A 27,555-nucleotide genomic window follows, 5' to 3' on the forward strand; every position below is an offset into this window, starting at 1 on the left:
ACTAGTCCAAAAAATGACAAGGTACAGCTTTTATCAGGACCTCAGTGGCACTTACAGCTAAAACCACTCCAGTATTTTTTTTTTCAATCCCACTTTCATCTCATTTTCCATGAAAACTATTAACAGTGTGACTTTTTTCATCAAACATTTTCCCTCAGGCTAAAAATTCATTTGCTGCCCTCTTGAAATTCTTGTTTTTTGGACCTCAGGGGAGAAATGCAATATCTGAGCCTGGGATACTGTAGTAGCGCATGTACAATATTCTGACAAGAAATTGGAAAGTGAATCTATTGTATTTGCATCTCACAGCAGCTGACATTAATGTGCAAAGTTAAAATGAATCCAAGCAATATCATAGATTAACGATCGATACTTAAGCAGGTTGTTTACTTAGTAATCAGAAAGGCTAATGATGATTAATTCTGTCTGGAAATATGCTGGCCTGCAATAAGCAACATTTTTATCTCCTTGCCTAAATGAATTATGTCTTAAGGCAGTGAAGGGCTTAAAACATAAACAAAATCTTTCCTTCTAGCTGTGTGTATGCTTCTGGAAGCCTTAGAGACAGTCTGTGTTTTTTGGTTTTTTAAACAGCAATAAGTGCTTTGAAAGCTAAGCCTGTTGGAACACTTGTGCGAACAGCAGTTGGAAAGAGGAATGCTGTGAATAGAGCTGATCCAGAGCAGCAGTTTCAGCCTGGCATTGCCATTACCTGAATTGACTGCTGAGCAGTGCAGGCCCTTGTCCCTGCATTTATACAAGTGCTGAGTTGTTCCCCAGAGCCTGTGAGTGGGAATCGAGAGCCTCTGTGTTCCCTCTCCTTCCCCCTTTCCTTTCCCTGGTTTCTAGATGTACACAGGGCCTTGGGACAGCAGGGGTGCATGTGTACCCTGAGGCAGCAAATGGGGGGTTCACAAAATCACTTAGGGCTACTTATTTTCCAGCCTCTGTGCACTTTGTGCCTGAAACTAAAATAACACTGAAGAAAACATCTGCAACTTGTCAGAACAGGGAGATGAGCAGCTCCCACAGCAGTGTGGCACCCATAAAATGGATGCTTATGCAGCCCAGGCTACAATACGTCCTTAGAGTAGCATTTTCCCATCCAGTGGAGTGGGATGACATTTTCCCAGCTACAGCTGGTGCCCAGGTGGATTCAGCAGCTCTTACAAAGCTTGCCAGGATTTAATCCAGCCAACCTTCTGGTTAGAGAGGAACAAAGAAAGGAGAGGCATGACACTCTGGGCCAGTGCACCAAGCAGAGCTGCAGCAAGGCCAGGCTCATCCCCTCTGTGAAGGGCAGAAGTGGCTCCAAGAGGGTGCCCATGAAATGCTGCCAGCAGGTAAAGCCAGCTGTGCTTTGAGCCTGGTGTCTGCAGTGTTTCTCTCCTGGGAAGCTCCTCAGCAGCAGTCAGTGGTGGGACGGGCAGGGGAAGGCAAGGCATGAGCGGGGCCACTGGCACCCGGTGAAGGTCAGAACCCTGCCGGGAAATGGTCACAGATTTAAAAGCCTGTAAGTGTGGAGAACACAGGTTTGCTGCTCACGAGGATCGTTTCCTAGAGCGGAGGCTGCTTGAAAGGAGGGAAGAGCTGGCACTGCAGGCAATGTTGGGGATGTTGCTATGGCCACCAGTAGAGTGGGGGGGGCATGCAGGAGTGCAGAGCAGTGGTGATATGGCAGCTGCAAAGCAAACCTCTATTAATCATCTTGGGCACAGTCCCTGCTGATCAGCAGCACAGAGCAGCCCAGCCCCCAGCTGAAACCTCTGACCAAGCTCTACTGTTGTTTTGCTGCACATGAGCACTGCACCCGTGCTGCTGGAGCAGAAGTGTAAAGAATGCGTGTGTATGTGGGAGTGTATGCATGGCCTGTGTCTGGGTCTGCTGCTGCAGTGTTGAGGGGAAATTTAGTTAACAACTGAAGCTATGCAAAATTTTTTGCCTCCTTTGATCCTCTGTAAGGTGCTGCTAACCAAGCTGGTACGGTCTCCGCTACAGTGCACTGGGCTTGCACGTAGCTGGAAAAACATTTTGCATTCCCATGTATTATTCACTGTAAGATTTGAATATTTTATCTAAGGCAGGTTCTTGTTATTCACTTACATTCACTTTCTCTTTCTTTCCCTTTCCTCCTCCACAGCCTAGAGAACAACTAAGGTGAAAATACAAAGTCAGTATCTAACTTGTCTCCTGCAAGCAAGGAGAGTGAGAGATGCTGATGGAAGCTGGCTGTAATTGAAAGCAACTGTTGTATGGAGAAGGCAAGGCTGGGAGAGATGTAAAACACCCTTGTTGCTTGCCTCCATGCTTAGAAATATGTGGATAATTTATTCTTGGGATGAGAGGTGCCACTGTTGAAGAAAGGGATGCAGGCAGCAGAAACCTCTTCTCTGGGAGGTTTTCCTGCATTAAGTTTCCTTTAATTTCTATTTCTGCTGCACGTAACATTTTGGCGTGTAACAGGGGACACATGCTCAAGTTTAAGAACAGTGGCTGAAAGGTGGCACGTCCCTCTAGAGCTGACAGCTATAAACCTGCTGGCTTCTGTAGTGCTTGAGAGAGAACTCTGTCACCATTCTATGTGTGGCTGTGTATGGCTGGACATACCACTTGATCCCATGTACTCATGAGAATTTCTAAGTGGGAAATGCCTCTTGTTGTGCCAAATTTCCTTGCCATTTCTAGTTGCAAAACCTTCATTGCAACCATGGGTAAGCAAAGGGGACTCTCAGACAGCTCAGTCAGCAGGTTTTACAGATGTTGTATGGTCGCTGCCACTTAATGTGATGGCTTAGTTTATTCAAGTGCAAGGCTAGAACAAGCAAATAACCCCTGGAAAGCCCTGCAAATGGCCAGCTCTAATCAGCAAGGTGGTCATGGGTTCATCCTAAAGCTCTTTGGCTGGAAGCTGTGTCCTTAGGAAAGGAAGGGATCCCAGAGGATGCCTAATCTTACATTTGGCATGAGTCTTCCTAACAGCCTCCCAGCAAATTCCCAGAGAAATCCCAGCACTGGGGAAGTCAAATGGCTTCAAAAAAGAGGAGAGGTCTTTTTGAGTCCTAAGCCAGACCTTTCATGTTTTTGTTAGTCAGGATGTTCGGAACAGAAATGTTCTGCTTTGGGAACCTGGGCTTTATTGTCTTACTGAGGCTGATGCTGTTTTAGTATACAAAGAGCAATCACCATCATTTCTGCAGTATCCAGGACAGATTTCCCTCCATTGACATTGGCAGATGTCACTGGCGGGTTTGCTGACTTGATGTAGTGGAGAAAACCCACCCCTTGCTATTTTATCCTGTGTAAAGACAGTGAGAATTTTAAAATGCAGTTTTTCTGTCTATAATGTGTCAGCTGGACAAATATTCTGTTCCCTCCCCTCTCCACTGACACCTAGCTGGGGATGAAAATTTGCTCTGTTTAGTTTGGTGAATAAATTGGTGTGGGCTTCTTTGCTCACTGGTTTTCCTCATCTCCATGACTTCTGTTGTGGCAGCTGGTCTTTTGGAGCATGCACAATTTAGAATTACAGCAATTATCAAGTGTTCCGACTGCAAGGTCAGCTCACTGATGAAGAGCCAAACTGGTCTTTGAGTTTTCCTTAACTGGTGGAGCACCAACCTCTCTTTTGTAGCAGAGGTGGTTGCTTGCAGGAAATAACTCACCAATAACTCAAAAACAACTTTTGAGAGCTTGCATCACTCTCTTCTATGCAGGACATCCTCTGCTCCCATTATTTCTCCCAGGCACTGGGAGAATAATTTCTTCTTTTCTGACCTTTTAAGTCTCCCTTCTCCCAGCAGACACAAAAGAAGTTCAACACAATGTGCTGATACTCTGTGCTCTCCTTAAAATTCTCAATGCTGACTAGCCAAGCAGCTGTACAAGGAATGAAACACAGCACCTCGGATCCTCAGTGCTGGGAAACGTGATTACGGGATTTTTCTGTAGTTACAAACTCTTTCACTCCCGAGTTGCTTTCGTGCTGCAGCTGTACAAGTGGTTTCAAGCTTCACTGTATAAATGCTCTTGGTTTTTCTAATTGGAAAGGATTGTGATGAAAAGCTGCATGTTGCAATGGCCTTTCACAGAAGCACAAATAACCTTTTAGAGAACAAGTAACACATGAGAGCATTGAAAAGCTGATGTGTTGTCTTTGTGCAGCTCCAGGTAAATGTAAGGGGTCCTAGCAAATGTGTTAGCCTTTCCACTTGAAAAAAAAACCTTGTCCTTTTCCTCTTGGCACTGAGCCAAAGTGTAGCAAACCTCTCGTATACCTTTCTACTGAAGCAGACCAGATTATCAGCTACTCAAAGCCCATCTTCTTTTATTTATATGCATTTACTAACTTTAGAGCCAAGGTCATCTCAAAACGTCTACAAAGAAACCTCTTCTGAAAGAAATTTCATTTCTTTGAGCCCAGAGTTGTGGTTTTGAAAGGTTTCTGTCAAAATATAAGGAATAAACCTCCCAGCAAGTTCCCACGATCATGAAATGATTTCTTTCAAAATGAGAATCCTTTATTTAAAAAAAAAAAAAAAAAGAAAATTTTAAAAGTTGCAATCCCTAGCAGTACAATATTTTTTTGAAGATTAAAAACTTGCTTGTTAGAAATAGACAATCTAACAGGGCCACCTAGTGATATCCCTAGAGACAAGGAACAGCAAGGACCATGGCAGATCCCAGCCTAATCACCAACCTGCTGCCTGCAGATGAGGAAGAACCAAGAAGGACAAGCTGGTGCCTGTATTCCCAGGCACTCTTGGGTCCCCAGCAGAAACTGCCCTCAGAGATTTCTTTACAATGTCTTGGCTCAAACAGAGCACCTGGTCTGGATGGACTAATGCTGTTTCTAGGGAGAGGAAACCAATCATGGGCGTTATGTAAGTGCCTGCGCCAGAACCCGCCTCCCAAAGCTCAAGATAGTGCCTTCTCTGGAAAGGAAGGTTACCATATTGTTCCGAGGCAAAATTGTGACTAAATCCAGGTGGTTTTGTACTTTCTTCCCTTTTTTTTTTCAAGTTTTCTGGCAAAACACATAACCACTTTATTGCTTTTTGCTGCCTGATTTCTCTGTGCCTATAAGGGCCGTGTGGTCAGCACTCTGCCGGCTGCAACTTTGCATGAAAAGCTTGGCACTTAGCTGTGCTTTATTTCTCTTATCAATTCCCCAGCAGCCAGATGCACTTCACCTCCTGATTCATAAAACTGTAAGTGTGATAGGATTCATGCCTGAGGAAGAAGCCTTGAGACAACAAAGTTAAAACATTGAGAGCAGATTCACTGGTTTCTCGTGGAACTCCCACACAGGCTGTTTAGCTCAACACTGTGGTCACCTTTTGCAGGAATACAGGTGGGTAAAATCATCTCGGCTGCTCACCCTCAGCATTTGTGGAAGGGCAGTTATGAGCCCATTCAATGACTTAGATGAGGACAGGCCATGAGATCTTTGCAGAAGTTGGCAAACTGGCCTATGAGATCTTCAATATGTATTTTCTGCTAGGAAAAAGCTAGGCCAGGTCAGCTGAGGCAATCTTCTTTTGGCAGCCCACTGTTTCCTGGGACCGTGGGAATGTGTGCATGTTTTCCAAGGAGCAAATTTGATTTCAGTGATCATCTGATGAAGCCCACGCTTCATGTGCAAGCTGCCTTCATCAGGCATGACCAGGGACTTGTAGTGCCTATACTGAGACCTGGCAGGGGCTCTGCCAGGGGTTCCTACTGCTCTGACAGGTCATGGGACTTTCTTTTGCAACAGGAGGAATCCCTGATGACAGTTTATCACATCATTATCAAGGAGGTTGATGAAAATTCATTCAGCTGTCCTTGTGCTGGCTGTTACATTCCTTTTGTCTATGACTCACAGTTCAAATAATAGCACAGGTCTGTGTGTCATTTGCACATAACTTGTACAGATTTGTAAGTGCAAAGATATATGTGCCCTGGGCTTTATTTGAACATGCTTTTACTGATGGGGAAATTGAAATTAAACAGTCTTCAGAGTTTCTTGCTCCACAAGAAGGCAGAATCTCAAAAAATGAGCAGTTTCACTCTGAGCTCTCTTTGCCTTGTTAGCCTAATATTTGCAGAGGAGTATTATGCTTGATCAGACATTTTTCATTACTTAGAACAAAATCTCCACTAGTAAATCTTTAAAGAGAATTTTTAATTTTTATTTTTTTTAAATCTGAGTTTTGGTCCTAGAAAGACATGACAATATCACTTCAGTTTCCCAATACCATGGAAAATGCACAGTCACCATCTGTTTTGTAGGACATTGGAGCAGCAGAGATGATGCTGACTGATTCATCCAGGACTGGTTCAACAGCAGTGTCAGACAAATGGCCAGGACCCTGACTCTGTGGCCTGCTCTAGGAACTGGAGCAAGACTCTGGGTTGTGAATAGTATGAGTCCCATCAAGTCCTCTTAAAGAATAACAATTTCCATGATTTCTGGAAAATCATACATCTGGCCAGCTGTTGTCCAGCATGCTTCTCTTTTGTGTCTCTTGCATGTAGAAATTGCTGCATCTGGACTCTGGGATCTCAGAGTTACCTGAGAATATCCAGGGTGTGCTGCAAACCTCAGATGCCACACAGCTAAAAACAAGCAGCAGTCACAACTTCTCCTCTTAAGGGTTTTACTGGGGCACAAAATACCCAACATTCACAATATTCTAAATACCAATGTAGTAACCCAGATATGTGATCCCAGATCAGCTTCAAATATTTTTGTATTAGAACAATGTAAGCTGATTACTTTTTCCTCAATTCATTCAGCTTTATTTCTTCTAGGTAAGCAGAATTGCAAGAGCTGGATTTGATATATAGCTGACTAAGTTCCACAAAGCCTGATGAAGCTAATGCAAATGAGGTGCATGGATTGTAATCATCCCCGCAGAATGAAAGATGGAAATGTGGCATGTCACAACTATGAGAGGTAGGGAATCACCACATTTCTGGGGTCCTGCGCATCTCTCAGGTCCATAAAGAGTTCAAGCAGTGGTTAAGACCTATAAATTCCAAAGCAGACAAGGACCTTGAGTGTGTTACAAATTAGCCATGAAATGCTTCTCTTTCAGTGGTTTTACTCACGAACATCACAGCTGTTTTTTCAGTGGTCATAGGAGATATCGCTCCTGGAGTGCTGTTATGTTGCAAGACAAAACCAAACCATTTGTGCAAAGGGATGTTCTGCAATGCTGCAGCTGCCACAGTGAAACTCTTGATGCACCAGGAGAGACTGCACTGCATTCTGGGCTGTGCAGAGGAGAGTGAAGCATTAATTCCTGTGAGACATCTTGGTATTGTATCATAAGTGAGCTACAGGACTTGGGCTTGAACACTTGAATTTAAATCAGTTGATTCAAGCACAACTTCCTTTCTCTGGGAGCAGGCAGCTGTTCAGTGTTTGCCACACCAGCCTTGCAGTAAGATACCATGCTGTGGCTGCTGGTGGAAGGGCTGACGGATGTGTCCTGCACCACTGCAGGTGTGCTTGGTAACCCCAAAAGAGCAGCAAAGTCAGTAGCCAGTAATGCCTGGAACCGGGGCAGAGAGCCTCCTGAACAGGGCACCTGGATGGGTCTGAGGGGAAGGCAGGTGGGCAGGAATGAAGAACTGTGACTCCTCTTGGCTGAGGTGGAATTTCCCCAAAGCTCGTGCCCATTCATTCACCTTGTCTCTGTTCTTTCACCAGCAGCCAGAAAGGGCAAGCCTTGAATATGGATCTACACAAAGGCTTTCCTGCACTAACCCCTATTGTCACAGCCAAGACTGGGAATTTTGCCTGCCACAGTCTGAAATTATTTGAGAGACACAGATGCTATCAAAGCTCTCTTTGCTAATGGAGGGTGGTTTGTGCTTTTATGTTGCCTTCGGAAAGAGTCTTGATTTGACACCCAAGGAGTTACAAGAGTGTCATGCTGATGTCTTTCTGTAGCTGTGACACCTTGAAAATAGGCTAACAAAGGCACGCAAATTCTGTCTCATAGTCAAATTGTCAGGCTTTCTTGTAAAGCTGTACATGCCATTTTGTAAAAGTCTGAATGACTTCATTAGGCCAAGAGGTTTTTCTGTGGTGATTATGCCAGGGAAATTGCAGGCTCTTCTTTGCATTTATGGCACAGTAGAGTTGTGGTGTTGGAAAGGATGGCCATAGGCCACCACTATGCTAAATTACTGTAAACAGGCCACACCAGCAAAACCAGTATCATTTTATTCACAGTCCATCTTCCTGCTGCCCTGGATACAGCATCAGCTGGCTTTGTCACCTGGCTATTGCAGAGTTGCATCTTCTTTTCTTACATTTCCTGTGGCACTCCAGTGTTGTATTGCACAGAGGTCACCGGGGGAGCAGCCACAGATGAGGAACAGGGGAGAAGCAGGAGGTCAGCAACACTTACTGCTACAGGAGCTTCTGCCCCAGCCCTAGCAGGACTGAGTGATTAGTTTGCCCCAAGTAAACTGGGACACGACTTTTCACAGGGCAACTCTAACCTGGAATACATGGCTAGGTTTGTAAGCTGAGAGATTCAAAGAAAATAAACCCTTTGAAGCAACTTGTCCAACCCATTCTGAATGCATGTCTGTATGTGAGGGTTTTTCCTTTTTCTTCTCATCAGATTGGTATATGTGAAAATGGGGAAAAACCTTCAACCCTAAACACAGTTAGCCTTAATATTCAAGAGCTAAAAATCTGCCCCCACTCAAACCTGTGAGATGTTTTCAGCTTACTGAGGCCTCCCTGGCCCAGGGTATCAGAGTGTAAAATGTGTGGCCAGTGAGAGTGCACAGCACAGATCAGTGTTGCTGATCCTTCTCCCTGCTGCTTGCAGGTGACCCTGTTGCCTCACATCCTCATCCTTGTGCCTGTGCAGATGAACATGGCAGTGCTAATCAATCTCAGGATTTTCAAGCAGTTTGTGAAAAGGGGCAGAGCTGTTTTTCCAGAGGAAGGAAACAATGCAAAATGAGCAATAATTCAGTGGTTTGACCTTGCATTTACTCAGAGTGGCCCTGACTCCCAGTGTTCAGAAGTGAAACATGAAAAGCTTTTCTTCCACAAGTCACAGAGTAATTGCAAAGAAAAGAAACAGCCTGCCAGCCTTAAGCAGGTGGGAAGGCGCTCAGACCCTGGCTGCCATCCCCCTGCTACCACATTCAGCGAGCAGCCCCATCTGGAATCCAGTCAGAGGGAAAGAGCCTGAAAGGGCTTGAAAATGTGTTTGTTTGGCAAAGAGACCCAGCTCCAGCAGTCACTGCAAGCGATGTTCACCTGCAGGAATCACACCCCTTTTGCTTGCTCCTCTCACTACGAGGTCATGTCCAGGACATATCTCAACCAAACTTTTGATTTCTCAGGTAAAAATTAACAGGTTTTAATTTGTAGTTTTACCCTTTCCCTTTTGGACTTGAAATGTTCTCACATGCTGCTTTTACAACACAGATACACAAAAGATAAAACAGGATAGGAAGAAAAAATTAACAGGAATCTGGTTGAAATCGCCTTTGTGGAAGCAAATAACTAGATCAACAGTATTGCACAGAGCAGTAAAAGATATTAGATGGTTGCATTTGATGGAAAAGTGTTTTCATTCAGCCATTCAACAGAGTGAGTCCAATGTCAATAAAAACAGTAATTCAGAAAATAATTTCCCTCACTATATTTGGAAGCTGATGTGCACACTCATATAATTGTGTGTGTGTGTTGACTCTATGTGTATGCCTCATACACCAGTATTTGATTCTATTACTGCCTTTGAGCTGCATATTAGCTCCTTGCTTCATTTTCTAAATAATCAGCATCTGTAAACGTCATGAGCATGTTATTCATCTTTTTTAGTCACCCATATAGATGTTAAATGGAACCCATCCTGAAGAGGGTTCCTCCCTGAAAGACTTTGCCATATCCCTGATGACCTAAGGACTTTGACTTTAGGAGGCAGATGGCTGAACCTTCCCTCTGGCCATTACCTTTATGAATGACAGATGACAAAGTAAATCTCTCTCTAAAAGCACCTTTCCCAGATCTCTTCCTCAGCATCCTGGGCCCTCTGAACCTTCCTGAGTCTGACAGAGCTGAGTGTTAGAAACTTTTGAGGCAGCATTGATGCTTTACATGTCTCTGAGGACAGAGCAGGGTATATTTTGGTGCTTTGCTGGGTGGGGGTGTAAAGCTTGCTGCAACTAGTCATACAATTTGATTTCTTTAAAAATCTTATGTTGTGTGCTGACAACTACCACACTGAAGCAAGGCTATTCTTTTATATGGTCGGCACATAAAGCCACATGTCCTGGAGTGACCTATTTAAAGAGGTGATTTATATCAGCCCAACTTCTTGTAGAACTCACACACTTATCCTGTGATACCTTCAAATTCTGTCTTAGCTATATTGCTCAAAAGAAGACATACAGAATTTGAATTATTAGCTAGATACTAGCTCACATGTCGGATGAGGTAGTTGAAAGCCTTTCTATCTTCTGTAACATTTTGTTTCCTTTTAGATTTTTTGTTGTTTTGTTTTTGGTGTAGTTTTGGTTTTGTTTTGGTTTTGGTTTTTTTTTTTTTTTTTTTGCCACTGGCAGATTGTCCAGAGATTGACACTAAATTCTTCATTAAAATATAGTGTTATCTCTTCTGAATTGATGTACTCAATTCAGTACCTAGTATAATTTGGAAACAGCTCAAACTGCATGCCTTTAATGTGACAACATTTTGTCTGGTTTTCCACCTTTCTCCAGTTTCCTCTGGAATGCATCCAAAATAGCTCAGTGTCATCAGGAAATCTTGCACATGGAGCTCAGTTTCAAACAGTGGAGAACTGTTTATGGAGCTTGGTGTGCTCCTGTCTGCTTTCATTTTAAGCACTCATGTAATGTTTAATTGAGACCAGCACAGGTTCATTTTTAAGCCAGTGTTTAGGTATTGATGCCAAACTGTGAAGGCCTCACACAGCTCTGTTATCCTCTGTATCCATGAACCCTAGTCCCACCCAAAAGACATAAATATTTCTTGAGTGGACACCATCTCCTGTGCTGCTGTACAGGCTGCTGGCACTGCCTTGTTCCTGGAGCCTGGGCTTTCTGTTGCATAAAACATTTGCAGATTTCAAAACCAGTTTAAGAAATATTTCTGTTATTTTTTTTAATCCTTAAACCAGTATCCTGGGGCTTTGCCTAGATTGCAAATATCAAAGAGCTGATTGAAACGCTCTGGACTCTCCTGACCTCATAAGGAAAGCTCTGTAATCCTTTTGTTACGCAGGCATTAGTTTCTCCTGAGCAGTGATGACTTATGGACAGGAGAGGATAGTTTTGTGTGTGAAAAGCGGTAGAGTTTCTGTTAGGAGGCAGAAGTTCCTTTGGGCCTTATGTGGATGAGGACTGGGTTTGTCACTTGCAGCTTCACTGGAGCAGTAGCAGCGCTGCTCCTCATGGGCTGCAGTGGGTCTCACTGCTGTACGTGCCCCCAGCCTCCTGCGGTGATTGCAAGGTTCCTGACTGCCTCTTGAGGGGGCTGGATTTCCCAAATACACACGCATTAGGTCCAGAAAAGCTGGTGTTTATGCACAGGTAAGTCCCTGTTTGTTCCCAGCCAGGTGCAAGACTCTATGAAGTAACAAGGGTGGTAGCCTCCTTTCACACTCCGTTTTCAGGAACAGGCTGGAGCACCGCAGCTCTTGCCACTTGTCCCCAGGTCGGTCAGGACTGTGGCAGGGAAAGAGCAGTGTGTGCTCAGAAGTGATAGCCAGGAAGTGCCAACATTTTCATTGCCCTGCAGTCCCCTTCCATAGGCATCACATGTTGCATGTTGAACATCCCTGATCCCCCTATCAGCACATTGTGGTGATAGGGAAAAAAAAAAAAAAAAAAAGGAAAAAAGCAGCCCAGTCCTGGGAAAATGCCAAGTAAATCAAGATCAGAAGCAAAGTAGTCTTGATCCAGGGAATTTAATTTAATGTAATTTAATTTAATTCAATTCATTTCCGATTAACAGAAACTTTTAATATCTACTTTGGCTATTGAGGGGAAAAACAAGGGGCTGATCAATAAAACAAACCCTGAGGGAAATTTCTTTCTTCCCCTTTCCCCATACTGATCCAACAGTTCTCCTCCACTTTTCCTGGTGCCCACTTCCCTGCATGTTACTCTCAATCCCTCCCTGTACCTTTGAGTGAGGTGACAGGTGACCCATGGGGTTGGGCTGGTGCATAGCAGGGTTTTTTTCTGCTGATCCATGCCGCCCACTGCTCCTCATCCTGTTGTAGGTTCTTCATGGGCTGCAGTCCCTGCAGGGTCCTCCTCAGCAAAGAGATCCACCACACAGGTGTGTCCCCTGCCTTGCCCTCTGCTGCTTGCCTCCCCTGTAATTTCCCCAGATTTTGGAAGTCACAGCAGGAAAGTGTTGTTGTCCCTCTACTGTCCAAATTTATTCTCTTCCTCACACATGAAATATTTTCTTCAAATAAGGTTTTGTCTCTTTTCCTTGAGCCACTGCAGTTTGTCCACGCTGGCTTGGAGGAAGTTTTTCCCACATTACTGGTGGTCTTCAAATTTCTTTTAGTGTTTCTTTTTCCAGGTGTAAATGTTAAACTTGTAAGATTTAAGCTCTCACTTTGACAATTCCTGGCTGAATAGTTCTTATTTTGACACACATCAAAGCCTCTCTTTTTCAAGTATTCAAGGCACATTTTAGGTGTATGACTCTTAAATATCTTCTCTCAGGTTTATGCGAGAAATTTGTAGAGTGTGTGCTCAACTGAAGGAGCACTTCTCTGGAGTTTACTGTTGAATTGAAAAGGTGTGGATGTTCTCTGGAAAATACAAACTGCTCAGCACATAGAGCAGTACCCCTGAGTCACTGTGACGCAAAAATAGCTGCTCTTTTCCTCTGTTCCTCTTAAGGGACTCAAGACACAGCAGTTTGTTTATATTGATTAATTAGTAACTGTGCAGCTTACTACAGGTTTTGAACTAGCTATGAATGCTTAATCAAACATGGCAAAGGACTGTAGCAGAGATATCTGCAAGATAGTCATGTAATAAAAAGAATGATTTTTTTGGTAAAAAAAGTTCACTGACAGAACCATGCTTTCTCTCTACATTTAGAAATGGATAAGGAACTGTTTTCTTGGCCATTTAATAATGTAGAGAAGATACTGGCAACATGTCTATCCATTCAGGTCAAAATTCCCCAACTCTGTTGTTTGGGTTTGGATACAGGTATAAAAAGGCTCCTCTTTGGTGGGCGAAGAAGTCTTTGCAGATGGAAAACACTCCAGTCTATGACCTCCACTCCACTGATCCAGAAATATACTTTTGTTATTCTTCAGATATTGTGTCTTTGAGAAGAGACATTTCAGCTTTGTCTCCACATTCCTAGATCCCTTTCACTGCAGGTAGGTTGGTCCTATACAAATTATTGTTACCAAGCTGTTTGGTATAAAGCATATACCCTTCCTGACTGAAGCCAAATGTACGTGCATGCTCTATGAATGCATGTTGTCCTGAGCTAATGGCCATCCTCACAATGGTTTTCTGTGGCATGGAGGGGTAAAGAGGTTGACACAGGCTGCCACTTCTACATATGGTCTCTTCAGAGCTTGCTCCCACATGTTGGATAGCACAGCAGGCAAGGTCATCCTTGCTGCAGCATCATTTGTGAAATCCCCTTCTAAACACATATAGTTGCTCACAGTTGGCCTGGTGGAAATGATCTGTGTCCCCTTCTGATCCTCAGAGGGCTCAAAACAGACAGAGAACAGTGGGAAGTCTGCCCATTCTATGCCTTGAACATGAGGTCCTGGGAACAGGGCACTTACACTGCAGATGCCCTGAAGAAACCCCCAACAGGTGCCCTCTGGATATTGCAGTTGCCCTGGGGTTTGGGGGATCACCGCAAGCTGCCTGCCGGAGGTTGGCAGGAGGCAGACATTGCTCACCCCTGCACCACCATCATTCCATGCATAAAAAACCCTGCTGTCCTCGGGCTGTTCAACAGGGCTGCTCAGGGGCAGCTCTGACACCCACCAGTGCCAGCTGTCTCCTGGGCTGGTTTCTGTCACAGTGTGGGCACAGCTGCACCATGGTTTCAGCAAGGGCTCAGCCCCTGAGTCTCTGATTTTTTCACCTTCATCTATAGAGAGCTTGGTGTTTGCTTATCTAATCTGAGGCTTGTTTTATGAAACTTACCTCTGTTGAAACATGGCTTTTCAGTTAAATTCTTTGATCTACTTTGTGCTGCTTTGGGAAAGACTGGGCCAGTCTTGTGTTACTCTGTGTTGCTCTGTGTTACTCTGTGTTACTTCAGTGCAGAGCTGGTTGTTGTACCCCGATTTTTCTGGATGGGCCAGGAAAAGATGGTAGCGGGTGTTATAAAGTCTAAATATTAAATATTATTTTGTTGCCCCTCATGAGGATTAAATCACAGGAAAAATGTATTGTACTTGGAGCAGGAGCCCAACCAGTGTCATGTGTCTGCAAAGACACATTCACAAATCCTTTTTCAGCCAAATCCCAAGTATAAAGTAAGCTAAAGGGAAAGAACTAAACAACAGCATCAAAACCAAAACCAAACCCAAAACACACAAAACCAACCAACCAACCAACCAAACAAACAAACAAAAACCAAAACAAAAACACCCAGAAGCAAACAAAACTAAAAAACCTAAAGAAATAAAAAAGCCACAAAAGGGAAAAAAAAGTATTATCTCTCCTGTATATTAATATCTGAGCTGTTTACTTACACATGTAATAGCTTGGGACCTGACTGTGCTGCAGTCATTGAACTTCATCTTACAGATGAAATGAAAGTTGTTTTCATGAAAATCTTCTCTGACCCATCCACAGGCAAAGTCACTGCTGGCTTTTTTATCTTGTCTTCACATTTTGCTTAGATAGCAGTGCTGAAGCCAGGAGTTGCTGAAATGAAAGACTTTGCTGTCTGTTTTGTCACAGTAAAGGGTTGTGGAAAGGAAAGATTTGAGGGTGGTGATTCCAAGAAATCATCCCAGCATTAGTTTCTTTTGCAGGAGTGCCAGATGTCTTAAAATCTGCTTCATAGCCCTTGGAGATGATATTCATGGCAGACAGATCCAACTCCAACTTCTATGTGCTTTACTAGCAGTAAAGAGGCTTATTTCCTGAAAAGTTTTGTCTGTTTGGAATATGTTTGCAGGGAGAAAACAACTAGCAAACATTTAATATACAACAAATTGAGCTGGATGTAGCTATTTGCTGCTGGTTCTGTTCTTTCAGCTGCACCGGCCATGGGAATAAATCAAAACTGTTTCAAAGAGGAATGTACTCCTAGTCCTTAGATGTAGAAAAGCTTCCTAAATTCAAAGTGTACCTTGAGAATTACTGGAGAGCTTGTAGCAAAAATTTGTGCAGACCTGAGCAAAACAACTCATTTCTTGCACCTGAGGAAAGCAAGTGATGCAACCTGACTTAGCATTACAATTGACAGACACTGAGAGCTGAAGATAAAGTAAAATGATCACCTACCAGTGGAATATCTGAGATCTTTGAACATGATGCATGTTGACTTTTTAGGAGTCACCTCTATCTGTTGAGCATTTTAAAGAGTGGAGCTTCTTCATAAAGAAGTGGGAGGACATATCTATTCTTCCTCCCCAGCAGCTGTGTTGTGTCATCCATTATACATGAGAGGCCAGTTTTGCAAATAGTGCAAATGATTGGTGAAAATATGGTGAAAATAACATGATCATTCTGATTTATACCAGAAGGCTTTTAATTCATCCATTTTTGTCATGAGTCCATTAGTAGATGAGTGTAGGGACCTTAACTTTTAGGGATTTTCATGGCACAAGCATGTCAGCAAGCTGTACTCCCATGAATACCCCACTGCTGTATTCCAGCCCTCACCACACAAACTGCTTTGGGCCATGGAAATACCACAGCAGAACCAGCAGGTTCTTTGCCCAGGCACCAGTGATTTACCAGGTTATTATCTCATGCCAAGAGCAGGAGCTAGCTGAAGTGCTCTCCACTGTGGGAGGAGACTGAGCCAAACCTGGGGAGAAACTGGTACAGATTGATCAAACTTCCAAACTGACCCCACTGAGGATGCAAAAGGCGGATTTCCTAAAATGTGAAAGGAACGACTCATTCTGCCATCATTAGAGGCTGAAGGCAAACACTCATGTGATTGAATTAACAAAACAACTACCTTTATAATGCCATGGCTGAAGGCTCTCCAGGGAAGACACTGACTCATAGGACTACTCTTGCTCATTCTTTTCAGCCCGAGCAGGGGAAGGACGTGTGCAGAGGTATGACACATTTGAATCTCAAGCAAGTGGGAGAGGTACCCTTCTTTCACATTGTAACTTCAATGTCAGGAGCAAATTGATATGCTGGTCACTTCCAGAATTCTAAATATGAATGTTTGCATTAGTAAATTAGGTAGCCTTATTTTGCATGAATTTTCAAGTTTTTTTCTTATTTCCCCCTTTGTTTTAAAAATAAAAGGTCAAAAGTAGAGCTGAACAAGGAATTTGAGTGGGAAGGGAGATGAAATTGATATCTAAACTAAAAACTTGGAGGGAGAAATAATTATCTTGCATTTTCTTTTTGTTTGGTTGGGGATTTTTACTTTAAAATGAAGGAGGGAAAAAAGCTCACCAATTTGACTCCTAAGAAGGCCTTTTGTATGAAACCTACTCTGTGAAGTTTGGGGGTTATTTCATTACTTTTTGGATGCATTTTCACAATTTATGTTTAAAAATTTTATGCCCAGGTGGGCATAAAATATGAAAGGACTATTATATTTTTATTGAGAAAGCCAAAACAAACTGGCTCCCTAATGTCTTTGTTTTTAGCAAAAGGTGCTAATTTGATTTACTCTGTGTTTCTGGTTTCTTTTAATAGAGATTTGTGTTTCTGGTCAACTTTGTTATAAGTCTACATCAATGCAGGCAGTGTGTAGTAATAAAGAAGAGAAAAATAAGGATCTATTTTCAAAACTCTCAGAAGAATTTTCTAAAAACCTGTCTTTCTGCTTTCTAGTTAATTGAAATTTTCTTCCCTTGATGCACTACTTTCAAGGGCAAAACCAAAGGGCATTTTCTGAGCTCAGTTCCTGTGAAGAAATGTGCATGTTTGTCACTGCCCAGTGCCTGCAAATGTTTCTTCTGAAGGTCTCTCCTGGCTCTTTTCAAATACGTTTGTTTTGTTTTGTTTTGTTTTGTTTTGTTTTGTTTTTAATCAACTGTTTTCTCAGTTGATTTACTTATGCAGTTTAACATGCACACAAAGAGCTATATGTAAACTATAACATGAAATTACCACATAGCCAAATCTCTCTTAATGTACCAAAGTAAGTGTATCCTTTCTTCTTCTCCTAAGCCTGCCCAAAAAATGCCAACACCAAGAGAAAATAAAACAAATATCCAAACCAAACCCCACAAAAAAACCCCAAAAACCAAACCCCAATGAAGGCTTATCAACATTTAGAAAAAAGTTAGCCTAGTAGTGCACATTAAAAAATTGAAGCTCTTCTTGTTCTCTTCAGCTAGAGGAAGACCTTGTTCCCCAAGGCAACCCGATCAGATAAAGGACCTTTGTTAAAAACCTACTTATCATTATTGCTTGGAAATGTGCTGAAACTGCAGTAACATGTCCCCTGATAAATTTACAAGCAGCTGTGCCATTGCTTCTCACTGTGTATCTACACAGACTCTTGAGGTGTGAAAACAGAGAAATCCTGGGTAAAGAAATCAAATTTTTTGCTGTCTTAACCCTAATAAATGGCTTAGAGAAAGATAAGGCATGCAAAATTGACTCTGTGTAGGGGAGATACTTATCTGCAGTTATATTGTAATTACTGACACACATGGATTTGTTGGAAGAACTTTATGCCTTAGGGTGTGGGTGGAAAGCCCAATGACAGCAGTACTTGCATATTTTCCCAACTGATCTTGCATGTGATGGAATAAAGGCAAAATCTAGGTACATACACTCCGGAAACATACATACATCACAGATTTTGAGCCATTATAAGGAGAAGGGAAAGAACAGAGCAGGTCAGATTGTGTTTCAGTGTTGTGCCAGAACCCCATGTAGAACCCTTACAAACTTACTCACTAAATTACACCTGCTTTGAAACAAGGGTGTCAGTCAAGGACTCTGCTGTAGCATGCCCTTCTTAGTAATTTGCTGACATTTGTTTACTGAAAACCAAATTTATATCTTTTTATGTTTTTGTACATCCATTCTCTGAACTAAAATGTATTAACTTAAAAATTCTGGAGTTCCATTTTTAACTCGTCTGTGTGCTTGATTCTGGAAAATGGTCCCTAGTTCAGTCAGGTCAACTGTAAATCAGATATAATTTTTAAACTAACATAAAATGTTCTTATTCAGAGGAAAATACTTAGATGAAAATACAATGGATGTAACATCCTCCTCTATTCCCCTCACATTTTCCATTCATGCCTCTCAGTGATAAGAAATGCACTATTATGTATATTTCTCGCTGGGATTCTGTTTCTGGGGGACATTCTTTGGTTTAAATGCTTCTTTGGTGATCCATATTTAGCTGTATTTTTGCCATGAACCTGATACCAAGAAAATGCAAGTCCCCAGCTAATGAAAGTCTCCTTTGACCTCTGCTTTTTTGAGAGAAACTGAAGGAAGTACAAAACAAATAATACACTTTCTTTACTGTTTAACATAGACATTGTGCCATACTCCACATGGTTTTTCTTTGAACATTCCCTTAAAACTAAAAATAACTTCATAACCAGAGTGGACATTGCAATTTTTACTTCTGTGTACATCTCTCCACAGCCTAATGAGATGCTATCTATTTCCATATGAAAACCCAGGGCATCACTCGACCTAGGGCAATGTGGATGTGAGAACTTGCAGTGGAAATGTCCACACTGCCTGTGCTGCTGCACAAGGAATGTCCCTGCAGAGAGCTGAGGGGCATTGCTGGCGCTGAGCTAATCTCACAGGCTCTACTTGGTGAGGGGCTCTGCTCTGTTTTTTAAAATAGAAAAAATGCCAGGAAATATTTGCTTGGTGTTTCACTTTTTATGACTGCCTTTATAATACTTTATGTTGTAAATTTGTGTTAAGAAGGTTCTGCAAATGAACATTGCCTTAATGTGAGCTCCTAAATTTTTCCCCGGGGGAAAGTAATGTGTTTTTTAAGATATGTTGTATTCTTTTTCTCTCATGGAATCCAATATAACCATTTTTTATTTTCCGGATTGCCAATTCTCTTTGCTACTGTCCTCTTTGGAGAAAAAAAAAAAAAAAAAAAAACAACTCAGGAAATAGACTGAGATATGGGTGAGGAGAAATAAAATAGAAAGTCTCTCCCAGGCATAAGTTGCACTTTTTGAAACCGATACATCTGGGAACATCCAAAAAGGAAATATTACAATATGTGATTTCCCACATCCCTGCTTCTGACAGTCTCTACTAATGAGTATTCAAAAGCATTTTAAATTCAACCTATAGAGTATCAGAAAAAGATAATTATCATTCTGAGGTTTTAAATTGCTTGCCAGTAAGATCCAAGGGGGAATTCCAGGTGGATTGTTCTTGTCTTTTCAGGGGTGAGTGAAGGACAACAACTGGATTTTGAATCTTGCTGTTTTCTGCTGGTTTTGAATTAGGATGTATTTAAAAAAACCTGAACTGCAGTGGGGGTGGTGGGAAGATGTTTCTCTTCAGTGTGGTATGGGTCAAATGCAGATTTTGACCCTGGATTGCTGCCATTTAGGAAGTTTAGAGAATTGAGCTCAGGTATCTCCTTTAGGCTTTCCTTTAAGAACTTTGCATCATGATGGCACATTGAATGTCAACTGGTTTGGATGGTATTTTAGACTATGGGGACAAGTTTTAAAGTTTTGCTAACTCCAACTGGATTTACTAAAGTGTGTATATTAAATAGCTGCAAAAGGATTTTATTTACAAAGATCTTGTGGGGACTTAGAGATGGCAAGATGAACAGTGTGCATTTCTGTATTTTATATATCTCTGTGTGTGTGCATGTGTGTGTGTAAAATACAGCATAGGAATACTGGCAATTCTCTGTGTTCACTCATAGATGGCACTAGAAATTCTTGTAATTCCTGTCTATGGAAAGTAAGTAAAATAATTTTTACTTTTCTACCAATAGATGGAAGTAGTAGTGTCTTTGCTACTTATGGACTGACTCAAGGAGCATTGCTTTCCTCTTCCTATCTCTATTTAGTTAAAAAGTAAAATACAAGCAAACAGTCGCCCAAATCCAAATTTTCCCACTAAGAAAAGAAAGCAACCCTCTCCTCTAAAACAACAGTATTGAGTTTATTGCAATACACAGGCAGAGCAGGCTAGCAGAAGTAAAAGAAGAAATCAATGTGATTTTGAATGGAGGATATTGGCATTCTCCTGTTCCCAAACAAGCTGGAGAGACATATAGCCTACTTCTAGCCCTCATTTTTATAACTCTGTCTTTCCAATATCTGAAATCAAACCTGTGATGCAACACAGTGACCATGCTGCCTGCCAGCTGCTCTCAGGTGTTCATTCTATCCTCATCAGTATTCTTGAGATAATGCTAAATGCATGAAAATTAGGGCAAATGGTCTAATTTCATCACATTTAAATTAGGCTACATTCACCTCTGATAGCTAAACTTAGAAATTGTCCTCCTTAGTCTCCCAGCATTTTTTCCTACAATACATGCAGATGTTACTGTTTTAATTGAAAATTATCAAGTATGCAGGGCTGATGGCCTCCTAGATTGATGTTACTGGAAAGAAGCACTTCAGGAGAAGGTGAATGAGGCACTGTCCAAAATGAAAGGATGTACTGAGAGCCCCTGAAATGGTGAATACATCTCTTATTAATGTACAGCAAGGGCAACAGGATGAATGGGGCTGTGTGTGTATCTCTTCGCTTTTTGATGAGCTGAATGAATTAGGCTGTCTCAAAGGTTTATCAGTTCCCTTTCTTGGCTGAGTGAGTTTTTCCTTTGACAGAATAAGGGAAGAGACCCAAAAGTTATCAGCTGTATTTTTCTCACCTCATGTTCCTTGGTTGCCTTTCAATGATGATATGTACATCTGTGTGTTCATGAGGAAAGAAGAGCCCTAAATCTGCACACATGGGAAAATAATTCCTGTTTGCAAGAACTAGCTGAGCAACTCAGCAAGCCAGCATTCTCTCAGATACTCTGCAGCACTGAAAACAACCTCTTCTCCAGCTCTGTTCCCACCATCCAGCCTAGTGCTGCTTAAACACTGCACACAGGAACCCTATACACCAGAAAATTTATGGATTGCACACCATTCCCTGCTACATAATATTTTCTGTCTCCCAAGGGTCATGAATGGTACCAATGGCAAGGATTTTTTTGTATCTGTCTGCCTTGCTCTGTAGGTATTCCTCAAGTTACTCTCTGGTTAGGGAAACATTGCAAATCTCTAAACTGCTCACTTGCACCTACCTTGGCAAGGTCTCCTGCATGGCCATTCCTTGTGGAAGTGCCTTCCTACATTGGGAACATTTCACTCCATATCAAAACAGCCTAGGTGAGTCTTCTCCAGTAGTTAATTTTCAGTAGGGCCCCCAACATACAGATCTTCAAGGAGAAGAAAGTAAGAAAAAAAAAAACAGTTTTCAATATAACTTTGTCAAAAATAAAAGTTTTAGTTTTATTTTTGAATATTCATCTTCCCTTTCCTAAGAATGATTTTTCTTGACAGCTCTTTTAAATTGTTCGTCCTCTGTATTAACTTGACTTTTAACATCATCCCTGTACCTGATGATGGCAATACTTATTCACCCATTTTTATTGCCTATAGTAAAAAGAAGAAAATGAGTGAAAAGCAATAATATTGAGAAATAACTAGGATTTTGCTTGTTTCCAAGGACAGTAAAGGAGGTTGGTCAAAATAGGTCAATATACCCAACAAAAGGATGAGCTCTGGTACTAAGGGCTATGGTTTGTTAACTTTGTGGAGTTTGGTAGCCTAACGTTTGTTTGGCTGTGCTTATTTTTGGTAATTTACTTAGTTTTTCTCTAATCTGAGTAGCTCTGCAGAGCTTCTCCAGAATTTTGCCATTTTAATAGTTAGAAACCTTTCATTTCCATAATGTTCATTAATGGCTACTTTACTGTTATTATAAATATTTTTAAGTGGCTCTTTCCTCTTGGAGTCTGTTTACTTTTCGGCGTGGAGTACAGAGCTGTTGATATCTATTTGCACTCTGAAGATGACTGATTATAAAGTGCCAAATTGTCTACCATATTCCCTTTAAAAAGCTACTATTTTCACATAGAGAGAAAAAAGAAGAAGCTTGGTCAAAGACTGGTGAGAAGGTGCATCCTCAGGCAGCACATCTGCGCATCCCAGCATGAGTTTGTTTGGTCTACTGGACACTCTAATACTTGTGTTCCTAGGCTACAATATCAGTCTTGGGCTGTGTTGGTCACAATCACATTAGCAATGGAGTACGTTTCCTTATCACCTGAAAAGCAGTTTTCTGATGTAGAAACTGGACAAAAAAAGGCTACATCATCCCATGACAAAAAGTTATATTAGTTTCAAGATATTTCCTGTTTTACATGTTGAGAAACCTGCAAATTTAGCTCCAAAAAGTGAAAATATTTCTTAACTGTCTCCCCAATGGTTAGAAAGCTCATCAAAGAGGAAAATGCCCAGCTTTAATTCTCTACTCCACCCTGCTTCAGTGCCACACTTAGACCCAAGTTACTAATTTATTGTCAGTCAGTGAACAGCTTCTTAGTTGTTCAAGTAGCAGCCAGTAGGTGCGCTGGTTGTGCTCAGAAATCTCACCCAGAGCGTGAATAACTTTGCTGTGAAATGTTTCCATTTGGGGGAATCATCATGAATAGCTATGTTGTCAAAACAATCTCTGCTGGCACCTGACGAGCGACCAAGGAGCTCTCACACAAACGCTTGCAGGAGTGTGCGCGACAGGGACAACGTCAAGTGCTGATAAACATATTCTCTTGGAAACCATGCAGAAAGCTGTTAAACTCCTTGAACCTACAGTGCATGGAGTGCCCTCAGCTTCCTCCAAAGTCGAGGATAAATGGCAGCTGCCTCTGCTGGGGGGGACACCAGTCTGTGATCACTTACCTGTGCTCCTTGTAAATGAAAAAAAAGCTGTAGGACAGCAGCTGTGGGAAAGTCACCTGAAGGTCAAGGAATGCCTGTGGCCACACTGACCTTCAGCCAGATCCACAATCAGCCATGAGCTGAATCCACCTGAAACTATAAGAGTGCTTCCTGAGCAACACTCAAGAGCAAGATCCTCTCCCAGCTACTAAGTATTATTGTCTCCACACTGACAACTCTTTTTTCCCCATTGAAACAGCATAGTCAACAGAAATGCCAAAGAGAAAAAGCACTTCTGAATGAGGCAAGGATAAAATTACTGGACTCCAAAATTTCATTTTTTGTCCATTGAACCAGAATTCAGAAGCAAAATCCATCTGGGGTGGGGAGCATTTGTATTGTTAGCTGTTGTACAAAGTGGGTTTTGACATCTATTCATTAGTAGTCACATGAAAATATAAGTCACTTTTTATTAAAAAAATATTACTGAAATAGTACATATCTTAAATACATAAAAAGGAAAAGTCCACACTTTCATTTTCCTAGACCGAGTATTTAATTTTGTTTTGCATGAAATTTTGAATCTGCATCTCCCATCAATAGAGGAGAAAAAGGTGAATGGCAAAGCCCAGCTGGCACTGTGATGGACAAAGAGAAGAAACAGATGCTTCCCAAACTTGTTCCTCAGATTTTAATTTTAAGTTACTGTACCCTTAAGAGAAACAAAAATTCATTGGTTCCTGCACTAATGCTGCTCAATAGCTATGATGCTACTAGAAAAGATATGTAACCCCACTTGCTGTCTTGTATGCTTAAAAGAAACCCTGAACTTAGTCCAAAGTCAAGCCAAGACACTGTCATGAGTGTGGGTATTGCTGCCTTGGTAAACAGAAACTGAGACTTTTGATAACCAGGAATATTGTTAAAGTAATAAAAGTTCATGGAAGCTGCAACCAGAGAGAATTTAGATACAGAATAATTAACCATGAAATTATGATCTCAGCCAAAAAAAAGTGCCAAGATTCATTCAACCAATTTCAGAGGCTTTTTTTCATGGTCATTATAAAGACACATAAGAGAAAAACGATCTTATCTTCCATTTCTCCTCCCACTGTGCAAGAGAATGACTGCCATTACTTTTTAAGTTGATTTGTCGGAAATTACATTCACTGGTAAAAAGATAAAACAGTTTAGGGTTTAAAAAAGAAATAACGAGCCTGATTCGTGGATGTCAGCTGTTTGCAGCAATATCACAGGGATTTGTGCACAAATATCAAAGACTGGAAAGTCCCATCAGCTGTTGGCAGGGGAGCAGGTACAGCATGACATCCCAGTGACAGTGCTTATGTCATGGTCGAGCTGGTTCAACTTCTGCAGGACCACCTGGAAATTTTCAGGACTTTGAATCAACGTTGATTTTTTAATTTTTGTTATTTTTTTCCATCTATGTTGTTCTGAAAATCACTGTGAAAAGGAGTCTGTGATTAGACCTGTGGAAGTTGAACATGTGTGTGGGTGCTCCAAACTATTCACAGTGGCTGTGGGCTGGAATACAAGAGTGGGTGAAGTTTTTGCAGCAGAGGAAAAAGCATTTTAAAAATGGCAAATAACTTAAATAGAGACCATACCATCTTTGAATATTCTTTTTGTTTCCTGAGAAATGCACTTCAGCTTTTTATTCTGTGAAATATCTATCTTATAGATTATACTGTAAAATTCCTTTTCATGGCTGAATCATATAAAGTTAAAATTAAATATGATAACACCAAAATTAAAAAGGGGGGCCAGATGGAAGATCTAGGGAGGCACAAAACCACTGTGCAGTTGGTAAGAGTTAACTAAAAAAAAGCCTGTTGACCTAGAATTGACATGTCCAAGTGCAAGAGCAGAGGCAAGGCCTGCTTTTGAGGAATAAAAAAGGAGGTAAAGTCAGAGTCTGATATATAGCTACTCCATTAAGAGGCTGTGGATAGCCTTAGGATATGAAGCCTAAAATAAGGGTAGAAGCATTTAAGACAGAGAGCAACATGCAGGTGCTTCTTGTTGAGGGCAGAAGCTACAAGTATGGATAGACTTTAAATTTTTGCTGATATAGAACTTTGGGTTTTTTACAAGAGCATGACAAATCATGCTTAATAAACTCTGTCTCATTTGCAGTTAAATTCTGTCTCCAACTTGAAGGAAAATAGTGTATCTTTCACAGAATCATCAAGGGTGGAAGAAACCTTCAAGATCATCTTGTCCAGCTGTCAACCCAACACCACCACAATCACGTCTAAACCGTATCTCCAAGTGCCACATCCAGACGCCTCCTCTGTTCCAGAGACAGTGACTCCACCATCTCCCCAGGCAATTTATTCCAATGCCTGACTGCTCTTTCAGTGAATAATTTTTTCTTAATATATAATTTGAACCTTCCCTGACACAACTGAAGGCCATTTCCCCTCGTCCTTCCACTTGAGACATGACAGAAGAGCCTGAGCCCCACCTCACTACAGCCTCTTTTCAGGTAATTATAGAGGGCAATGCAGTTTCCCCTGAGCCTCCTTTTCTCCAGGATAAACAAGCCCAGCTCCGTCAGAGGACTTGTGCTCCAGACACCTCACCAGCTTCATTGCCCTTCTCTGGACACACTCCAGCATCCCAATGTCCTTTTTGCAGTGAGGGGCCCAAAGAACACAGTACTCAAGGTGGGACTTCACCAGCTGTTAGTGAATTTCTAAACAGAAGAGGCAAGAAAACTGCCTGCAGCTTCTGAGTGCTGTGTACATTTGTGAACCTCCGACAGATTTCGCTTTTAATAAGTGACATGGAACACGAATAACAGAACATTTGCAAAGCATAGCTTTACTGTGACCAGAGTATTTTCTCACTGTTTATAATTCAAGGAAAAAGACAAAATTAATCTGGTGGGGGAAAAATATGTACCATGTGGAATTAGTATAGGGCTAGACACAAGAAGCCTTGGTTCATGTAGCTCCCTGGATGACACACCTGACTGGCAGGAGGCTGGTGCTGGGCAGAGCTTTTCCAATATGCAGCTTGTGTTGGACAAGCTTTGAGCTTGGTGCTCAGCAGACAAAGTCCTGCGCAAGGCTGGGAAGCTCCAGGCTGAGCTCATCTGGACACTCATTTTGTCATGCACTAGAGTGAAGAAGGCTAGCCCAAAAACCTGTAAGATGCCTCATGGGCTGGGAACTGTGCGTTCCTCAGGGCAGGGAGCCCACAGCAAACTGTACCCACCAGGCAAGACAAACCCACACATGTTCTGCCACAGATCTACAAAATGGGTGTGGGGCCCTTCCCACAGCCCTCACAGCCAGCAGGAGCTCTGCCAACACATCACAGTGCTCCTGCAGCCTGGATGGGTCAGTGCCTGCAGGACACTGCTGCTGCAAGCAACACCTGAGAGCAGCTACCCTCAGAAAATAAAGGCCATGGGGAAAAAAAGGAATAAAATATTAATTTAAATTGTATTTGATCAATTTTTAATATGATGAGAACAATGAATTAAAGGCCAAATCTACTTTCATTAGAAAATGGAATTACAGTATTTTGTAAAATGAAACCAAAGCTGGGATTTTGAAGAGTAGGGATTTTTTCTGAGCTCTACTCCAGCAGCAATACTGTGAGTCACTCATTTCAGTGAATAATAGCCCTGTGTTCCACTCCTTGGTGCTTTCACATAATTTACATTAATTTGTGAACGCAGGTCTCTTGTACTGGATAAGCTACTTTTCAAGGTGACATACAGCCATTGTGGCTTCTCACAGAATCTGTGACAATTAGGAGATTTTCTATTTTACCCACTTTCATTCTGGGAACACTAAATATGGCAAATCAAGATAAAATATTGACCTGTCTGTGAAAAGAAATGTGATTCAGTTTGAAGAATAGGGTGTTTTTCACACATGAAGAACATTACATCCCCTTTTTTAAATAGTGTTTTGCAGGCCTAGGGTTAATATGCAGTCTGAATTTGTCCCTGCTGGCAAAGGGTTTGTCAATGTACAGTATATTTTCCTTCAGATCCAGGAGAAATTAATATATTTTTCCTTCAAACTGTAAGGTATATGTTGGAATAAGTAAGTGACAGTTTTAGGAAGAGAGAAGATAGTAAGTTGGAAGGACTGATGCCGTAGCTGCAACTTTTTTATTATTATTGGGTTATTTCTACTTGATTAGCTAGAATCATGCAAGTTGGACAAACAGATTAAATCAGAATATATAATTTCTATTGCATGCCAGCTGCAAGACAGAGGCCTTAACTATCTCAGTCTTACAGGTAATACTGTTTAAAACATCTATGTTAAAAAATAAAAAAAAAAAAACATAACCAACAAAAAAGCACCATGAAAACCTTTTGCTTGGCTTAGACATCTGTATTCTAAAACCAGGCAAAAGGCTTTGATTATGCAGCCATTATAAAAAGCACCAAGGCACATAC

The sequence above is a fragment of the Anomalospiza imberbis genome, chromosome 1 (genome assembly GCF_031753505.1).
Source record: "Anomalospiza imberbis isolate Cuckoo-Finch-1a 21T00152 chromosome 1, ASM3175350v1, whole genome shotgun sequence".
NCBI lineage: Eukaryota > Metazoa > Chordata > Aves > Passeriformes > Viduidae > Anomalospiza > Anomalospiza imberbis.